We start from the raw sequence: 9,307 nt of genomic DNA, 5'->3' as shown, positions 1-9,307 counted from the left end.
TCTGTGATTAAAGTTCTTTGCACTTCACATATATGTATCAGAAAATGAAAATGTCCAATAGTAGTGTCGTGGGTACTCCCATCTTAATATAAATGTTAGGGAGAAATGGAAGGATATGTATGGATACTTTAAGGCAGGAACAGGATCCGGGAGGACATTCCAGGCCTCGTTAATTAACAAGGGGAGAGTATTTTTGAGGACTTACGGAAGCAGAAGTATCCAGTCAGCAGTATATAAAGGTAGTTGGATATAAGGACAATGTTCAGACAGAGGAGGGAACTAATTGCGGTGAATTACTGAAATTTACTCATGATAATGGAGACATTTACAAAAAAATACAAATGCTGAAAGGTAGAAAGCCAGCTGAGATTATTAAGATTTCTGGGGATATATTAAATGCTATTGTTTAGCATATGGTGCCATATCTGAAGTACTTATTTGATTACTGTTTGCATGAAATAGGGATACTAAATAAATGGAGAGTTGCAATAGTAGCTCCAGTGTACAAGGAAAAGGGTGATAAACAAAAAGCGGTAATTCCTAGCCATTAAGCCTGACATGTGTTTTTTGCAAGTTCTGGGAAAGTATTATTTCTGATTATATTGTATATGTTCGTGAAATTACCGACTGGTTTGATAAGAAGACAGTTCGTGTTTAGAAAAGGTTATTCCAGTGAGGCTCAATTTGTAGGTTTACAGTAAGATCTAGTGGGTATATAATATTCGGGCATTGAAGTGGAATGGGTCGCATTTGGCCTAACCAAGGCTTTTGATACTCAAGACACGATTTTACAGAAGAAAATGAATGCTACCAGTATTGGACTAGACAAAAGAGTGGTTGAATGTGTAGCTAAATTTCTAAAAAATAAGACGCAGAGAATTAAAATAGGTGAATTATTATCTGATCCTGTAAATATTAAGCGACAGGTCCAACAGAGCAGTATTTTTGAAACTTTATATTGTCTTGTACTTGGTAATTGAAAACTGTTACGAGAGGAATAGAAGTTGTTTTTATGTTTCGTAGATCTAGAGAAAGTATATGACAGGGTACCGAGGGAAAAGATGTTCACCATACTGGGGGACTATGGAATTAAGGGTAGATTGTTAAAAGCAATCAAAGGCATTTATGTTGGCAATTGGGCTGCAGTGAGTATTGATGGTAGAATGAGTTCTTGGTTCGGGGTACTTACAGGGGTTAGACAAGGCTGTAGTGTTTCACCTTTTCTGTTCCTAGTTTATATGTAGTATATCATCTGCTGAAATGTGCAAAGTGGCAAGGAGGGATTCAGGCAGGGGGAAATGTAGTGCCTATGCCGACGACTTGGCCTTAATGGCAGATTGTGCCGAAAGCCTGCAGCCTAATATCTTGGAACATGACTTAAAAATAGGTGCAATGAGTATGGTACACAAATTAGCATTTCGAAGTCTAAATTGATGTCAGTAGGTAACAAATTCAACAGAACTAAATTTCAGATTGGTGATACAAAGCTGGAAAAACTAAATACTTTTAAGTATTTAGGTTGTGTGTACTCCCAGGATGGTAATAGTAAGTTGTAGTAAAGCTAATGCAGTGATCTCGCAGTTGCGATCAACAGTATTCTGTAAGAAGAAATTCATCTCCCGGAGAAAACTTCTTTACATCGGTCTGTTTTCAGACCAACTTTGGTTCACGGGAGCGAAAGCTGGGTGGACTCAGGATATCTTATTCATAAGTTATAAACAACGGACATGAAAGTAGCGAGAATGATTGCTGGTAAAAACAGGTGGGAACAGTTGCAGGAGTGTACACGGAGCGAGGAGGTGAAAGCTAAGTTAGGAATGAACTCGATGGATGAAGCGACTTCGGTGGTGTGTCTTGTGAGGCGGATGGAGGTTGGTAGGTTACCTAGGAAAATAAAGGACTCTGTTATGGAGGGTAAGAGAAGTAGAGGGAGACCAATACGACGATGGTTAGACTCAGTTTCTAAAGATTTAAAGATGAGAGGTATAGAACTGAATGAGGCCACGAAACTAGTTACAAACAGAGGATTGTGGCGAAGCTTAGTAAAGTCATGGAGGCTTGCAGACTGAACGCTGAAAGGCATAATGCCTGTAATGATAAAGCATGTGTATATGAATGATATAAGTTAAGATCTGGAATCACAGATAAGGTTATTTACAGATGATGTTATACTTATAGCATAGTAAAGAAGTTACAGGGTTGTTAACGACCAAAAGAATGAAGTAAACAATGTTGAGAGGAGGACAGAAGGCATTGTTGTGATGGTTAATTGGATGACAAATCAAGTTGTAATTTGCAGTGAGGAGAGAAGTCCTTTAATCTTTAATTAATTTGTTGATTGAGTAATAGTACATTATGGGGATCACAGTATGTACTGGTGTGTTAATATAAGGAATGCTCTTCATTGGGGTAACCGCATTAATGAGGTTGTAATGTAAGCTTTCAAATCCCTTCACATGTTTATGAGAATATTTAGGGTTTGTTGTAGGGATGAAAGGGAGATAACGTATAAGCCTCTAGTCGTCAGAGTATGGATCCAGTGTATCGGACTTCTTGATACGAGAACTGAGAAAGATCAAATGGAAAACAGCCAAATTTGTTGTGGTTGATTTCCGACAAAGGAGGTTCTTTGAAAATGTTATATACTTTGGGCTGGGAGGACCTGCGAATAAAGCCACGAGATGCTTGACTAAGGGGTAAACTCCGAGCTGTCAGTGAAAGTGAAATGACATTAGTAGATGAACAAGGTTGAACGGAGCTTGAAGAGTTAGGAAAGATCATAATACGAAGATAAAGTTGGAATTCAAGAGGAGAAATTGGGGCAAATATTCATTTATAGGATGAGGAGTTTTGAATTGGAGTAATTGGATGGTGTTATGCATCAAGCGGTTATGTGTCAAATCTTAGGTTTGAGCAAAATGCGTTCAAAGGTTTTCATATTTAAAATCATCTTACCCGTGGAAGAGATATTGCAGTCAAAAATAAATATTTGGTGCAGTTACGTAATGTGATGCACGTAATATGATTGTGAAGAAGGAAACTCATTCAGTGCAATATTTTCGTTGTTTTCCTCAAATTTAAATTAACCGTATTTGCAGTTTGCGGAACAAATATAAGCATCTAGCGGCTAAAAGCCAAACTATGGCGACTAACTTGTTTATGCTTAGGACTACGGAACATTTAGTTATGAAACTGCATGTTAAGCACCGCTGTTAAATTTTGCATAATAATAATTACAAAAAGATAAAGAAATCTGAACTTCCACATTCAGAACTAGAAATATGATATTGCCGTAGCAAATTAGTTAATAAGCAATAACTTCTCGTTAAATCGAGACTACGCGCTGTTAACGCCCCAAAATGTATCAAATTCACACTTAGAAAGCACAAGATGTCACTAGCAAGTGTGTGGATTACAGCTCCACCAGCATCCATATTCACTCGCACCTCATGCACCTAACTAGAAAAATGTGACTGCATGTCCTCATGCCCTTTAAATCTCGTTATCTAACTAACTCTTTTACTTTTTACTGATTGGATCTCTTACTCCGTGTTAAGTTACGCAGTTACCGAGAGATGTGCATTGCATCTCAACAAGAGAAATGTAAGAAACAAGAAATGGTAATGGAAGTCAGAATATGTTATTTGAAAAGATTGTGCTAACCACTCAGCTACGAAAATGAAATAAATGGAAAACTGTAACTCCATGTATTAATCAACATGCGCTGTACAATATTTACAAATTATTACTAAAAGCTATCCTGTATCTTGCTTAAAATTCAGGGCATAGTCGTGTGAAACCAAATTGAAGCCTATCGAATTTACGTGACAAAACTGACCTATCCCCTCGCCTACGTTATACAATAATATCGCTGTGATAATTCCATCAAAAATCCGCTACTCATCTATTTAGATGATCCGTCGCATCCGCCATCAGCCAGGCTGATCGAAGGGTACAACGCCACTGTTAACTTGACATCCCAACCAGCTGCTTTCCTTCCATTTCACTCTGACTGAAGCAGTGTTATTTTCCCAACTGTTCTGAAGAAAGCAATCATTTAATTTTACACAACCAGCTAATACGTACGAGGGCGAATCAAAACGTAAGTTACACTTCCAAGTTATTGCCATTTATGATATCACCTACACATAGGTAACACGGCTATGACAACGTACAATGTAAGTTCACTTTTCCACGTAGTCCCAAATAGACTATAATCATTTCTCGGAATGGCCAATCAACTTTTTGATTCCCGATGCGTTGAAATCACTTCCAGCGCTATGTGACCACCTGGAATCAGCTGCTTTCGCCTCCTCTTCGTTTCGGATTCGTCGTCCACTGAGATCCTATTTCAGCTTATCGAACAGATGATAATCGCATGGCGCTAAGTCTAGACTGTATGAAGGATGTTGCCAAACCTCCCAATTCAGTCGCTGCAGCAGTTCGGACGTTTGGTAGGCCGTGTGAGGTGTTGCGTTATTGCGCAACTAAATCACACTGGCGCTCAATTTTCTCCGCCACTTTTGTTTAAGTGCCTTACGCAACCGTTTCAACGTTGATTGTCGTGCCTTTCGGTATAAATTCCACGTGCAGCGCACCCTCCATGTCAAAGAACACTGACACCATTACCTTTCCTGCTGAAGGTTGGGTCTTGCCCTACTTTCGTGTTGGTCATGTGGTGTTCACCATTTCCATCGATGTTCACTATGTTTCGGGGGTGAAGTGATGGACCCACGTTTCATACCCTGTGAAACGTTATCGCTTGTGAACATCGGTGAGCAGATGTAGGACCCATTTTTTACACAGTTTACGAATTCCAAGATGACTGGACGTTGCGGGTCTGCCTTCGCGATATTCGTCCATGGGATCCGTGGGTCGGGTGTCAAATTGCATAAACCACTTTACAATACCTGGGCGAGAAATTGCATGCTCACCATATGCAGCGGTGATTTCACGATCAATGTCCGTGCAATTGAGCCATTTAGCGCATAGACATATGATCATTGCACGCACCTCCAATTTGGAGTGGACCTTCAGTTGAAGGGCCATTAATCCTAGCTCGCTCTGCACAAAAAATACGACGGGATACCAAACCAAACTTCCTATCGGACGTGTCAGCAGTTACTACAGCTTGCTCCTGATCGGCGACGGTCACGACACACAGCGTGCACTCGAGGCGAGCTAGTGTAACTTAGTTTTTGATTCGCCCTCGTATAACATAGTAGTAGAGCCTTCTTGTTCTCTTAGAGCAGGTTAAAACAACAATGGAAAATACAGTAAAGGTTCACTGTCAAATTGGCACATAATTCAACTCTGTATTTACTATGCTGTACTCCTGATGAAGTATGTTAAATATGATGTTGGCGATGATGACTATCTTGACGTTTGAGGTTAATAATCACCGACTAAGTTAACAAAGTTAACAATGGGCTTCACAGAAAATAACATCAGTCAAGAGACGGTGATGGTAATGCAGAGGCTAATGAAAGAAAATAAATTGAACTTAAGGGGCTTTGGAAGTGAATATTGAAACTTACATGCCTCTGAATATATACATATTTTATTTTAAATTAGCATTTGTTCCCGTTCTTCGCATGGGAATTTGCAGTGGATTACATGTTACCTTCAGGAATTTATGCGAAGTAACATGTCTCTATTCACATGTATTTAAAGTTAAAAGCTTCATGATCGTTCCGTATTGAATAGAGAAATAAGAAGATGTACAACATTAGAAGGATCCACCTTTCAATACTTCGTTGTAAGTTGAACTAAAAAGAAGTCACAACTTGTTTATTAGGACCGGTTTCGACACATTACAAGTGTCATCATCACCCAAATAGTAAAGTAGGGCAAGATATAAAGAACTTAAAACAACTAATACATTGAACACAGGCAAAAAATTTACATTGATTCATATCGTAGCAATTCAGTTAATGTCCAAAACACAATGATCGCAGTCAAGAGAGTAAACAGAACATCATGGTCTTGCGCCGAAAGCAAATATAGTTGAAGTTCACAAGCAGGTCAAGTATGCACTTATGTAGAGTCGTTGCTAGACAGGTCTTGTAGGCATTTGTTTCTCAGGCCGAAGAGTAAAAGGTGACGTAATTGAAGTCTTAGGAAAACAGTGTAGGATTTAATTTCGTCAAATTCAAAGTAGATATATAAGTTTGAGAATAATTTAAAACATTAAAAAGAATAAAGCCAAATAAAAATATATTAAAAATTGGAAGAAATAATAAAAGAAAAATTGCAATGTGAGGTTCAACTCGAAACAACTTGCCGTAGTAATTGATAGATGAATGGGAGATGATAAAGAAAAGGTTGGGGAACGTTTATTAGAGGGTGGTGGTGGTGGTGGTGGTGGTGGTGGTGATTATTGCTATTAAAGTAAGTACAAATGGGTAAATATCTTCTATATAACAGTAAACCGAGGAAAAAAGAGGAAGAGGTCCGACACTTCGAAAAATGAAGATATTGGTAAAGGGAGACAAGGGCCACGAAGGGCGTGAAAATGAAAGACTCCCTAGCCCTCGCAAACCTAATAGCATCGGGGTCGGAAAAGGACAAGAGTTGACCAAGGGAGGTCGGATAGGATAGATGAAAGTGAGGATCCTGGGACAAGTAAGTGGAAGCAATGCCAGGACTCAGCTAAGGGCCCCGTGGTCGACAACCCACGCTCCGAAGTTCAGAGCCCCTGGGGGGTTAGAGAGTGGGAAGGAAAGGAAAAATGGAAGGGATCCGATATTTCGAAAAATGAAGATATCGGCCAAGGGAAGACAAGGGCCACGAAGGGCGTGAAAATGAAAGACTCCCTAGCCCTCGGAAACCTAATATCATTGAACTTCAACTATATTTGTTTTCGGCCCAAGACCATGATGTTCTGTTTACTCTCTTGACTGCGATCATTGTGTTTTGGACATTAACTGAATTGCTACGATATGAATCAATGTAAATTTTTTGCCTGTGTTCAATGTATTAGTTGTTTTAAGTTCTTTATATCTTGCCCTACTTTACTATTTGGCTGATGATGACACTTGTAATGTGTCGAAACCGGTCCCAATAAACAAGTTGTGACTTCTTTTTAGTTCAACTTACAACGAAGTATTGAAAGGTGGATCCTTCTAATATTGTATATCTTCTATTCACATGTTTAATGCGACATGTTAAAATGATATTTTCGTACGAAAGCGCGTGGCAGTAACGTGAAACATGATGAAGCTGATCAAAGTCGAGAGAGAATGATAACGATTTCCTAATTTATTGTACGGTAGAGTTCCTGGTCCGAAGTTGTGAAATTCTCCAGGGTTCTCGGGTTGCATATTATTGTTATTAAGGAATACATCGCAAATGGGAAATATCCCGTTGGCAATGGTCACTTACAGTAGTGTAATAATAAAGTAAATATAATTACCCAACAACAACAAACAAACCAACAAACAACAACTGTACAACAAGCAATTCCATGGAAAGAAAATATTACAAGAAATACTACTAGTTAAACATTCTAAATTCAGCAACATCATATGCAAATTCACACACTATTTAAGTATTTCCAGTGCTTAACACTACGGGTAGTACTACAGGTTGAGTTTAGTACTAGCTTAACATTATAAGTGAAGTTAATCCATAATTACCCAACAACAACAAGAGTACAACAAGCAATTCCATGGAAAGAAAATATGACAAGAAATACTGCTAGTTTAATTTTCGAAATCCAGCGTCATTATATACAAATTCACACACAACTTAATTATTTCCAGTACGTAACACTATGGCTTACAATACTGCACCCTTGCAGAGCCATATGATGGGTGCAATACTATAGGTTGAACTTACTACTAGCTTAACCCTACAAGTGATAATAAAGTAATATTGAAAACATAACTACAAAGAAACTACAACAACACGAGAACAAAAAGCAATCCTTGGAAAAAATATTACAAGAAATACTATTATTTTAACATTCTAAATCCCGCATCATCGTATACAGCTTCATACACAACTTAATTATTTCTAGTTCTTAACATTATGGCCTACAAAACTAATGGTTGAGCTTACTACTAGCTTAACATTACAAGTGATAATAAAATAATGTTAAAACATAATTATCCAACAACAAAAACAACAACAACGACATCTGCAACAACAAGAGCACAACAAGCAATTATATGGAAAGAAAATTTTAAAAGGAATACTACTAGTTTAACTCTGTAAATCCGGCAACATATACAAATTCACACACAACTTAAGTATTTCCAGTGCTTAACACTACAAGTGATAATAAAATAAACTTAAAACAACAACACCTGGAGTACAACAAGCAATTCTACGGAAAAAATATTACAAGAAATACTGCTAGTTTAACATTCTAAATCCAGCATCATCGTACAAAATTTCATACACAACTCAAGTATTTTCCAGTGCTTAACACTACAGCTTACAATACTACAGTATAGGTTGAACTTACTACTAGCTTAACATTACAAGTGATAATAAAGTTAAAAATATTGGTAATTACCCAAGAACAGAAATTACAACAACATGAGTACAACAAGCCATTCGCCGGAAACAGAATACCACAAGAAAACTACTAATTTCACAACCTAAACCAAGCAGAAAATCACAAATACAGTGTCCTTAATTTTAAAAAAGCTATTTCTTCGGGGCGTCGACCTAGAAAGATCTTTTGCTCTTACTTGTACCATATGTGAGGAACCCGTATGTATTTTGTAAGTGGCGGAAGTGTAAAGTGTTGAATGTGAGGAAAGGAACGTTGAGGACGACACAAACACCCAGTCCCCAGGCCAAGGATATTAATCATTTACAATTAAGAACCCCTGACCCGGCCTGGAATCAAACCCGGTGCCGTCGGGTGACATGCGGACGCGTTGCCCCCTACACCGCGGGGCCGGACTAAAGGGAATTGTGCCAACGGCACGTGGTGTTCCCAAGCGGTCACCCATCCAAGTACAGACCATGCCCAATGTTTCGTAACTGCTGTGATCGGACGAGAAGTGGTGTGTTCAACATGGTATGGCCGTTAGCTGTACTTAATTTACAACTTTTACTTTTCACTTTACACTAGCACTAATGGCCCTCTTAAATTACTTCATACCGGGACTGCTGCAGGCAATTTATTCCAATCCCTTGTGGTCCAGCTGCGACATGACGCTCATGTTACACCATATTTCAAAACTTTGTGATGGCTGCGCATAAATGAACGAAGGAATTTTCACCTAATGACACTTGTTTACCAAGCGCTCTCGACGAACACTTATAATTACCTGGTTCTGTATGAGTTGCG

The 9,307-nt window shown here is 38.6% G+C and overlaps 1 pseudogene; it reads right to left on the bottom strand.

Annotated features, from left to right (window-relative positions):
- Positions 1–8,929: 8,929 nt before the first annotated feature.
- LOC137498672 (5S ribosomal RNA) lies at positions 8,930–9,048 on the bottom strand (annotated as a pseudogene).
- Positions 9,049–9,307: the final 259 nt, after the last annotated feature.

The sequence above is a fragment of the Anabrus simplex genome, chromosome 2, assembly GCF_040414725.1.
Source record: "Anabrus simplex isolate iqAnaSimp1 chromosome 2, ASM4041472v1, whole genome shotgun sequence".
NCBI classification, from domain to species: Eukaryota; Metazoa; Arthropoda; class Insecta; order Orthoptera; family Tettigoniidae; genus Anabrus; species Anabrus simplex.
This window is presented reverse-complemented; position numbering and strand designations above follow the sequence as displayed.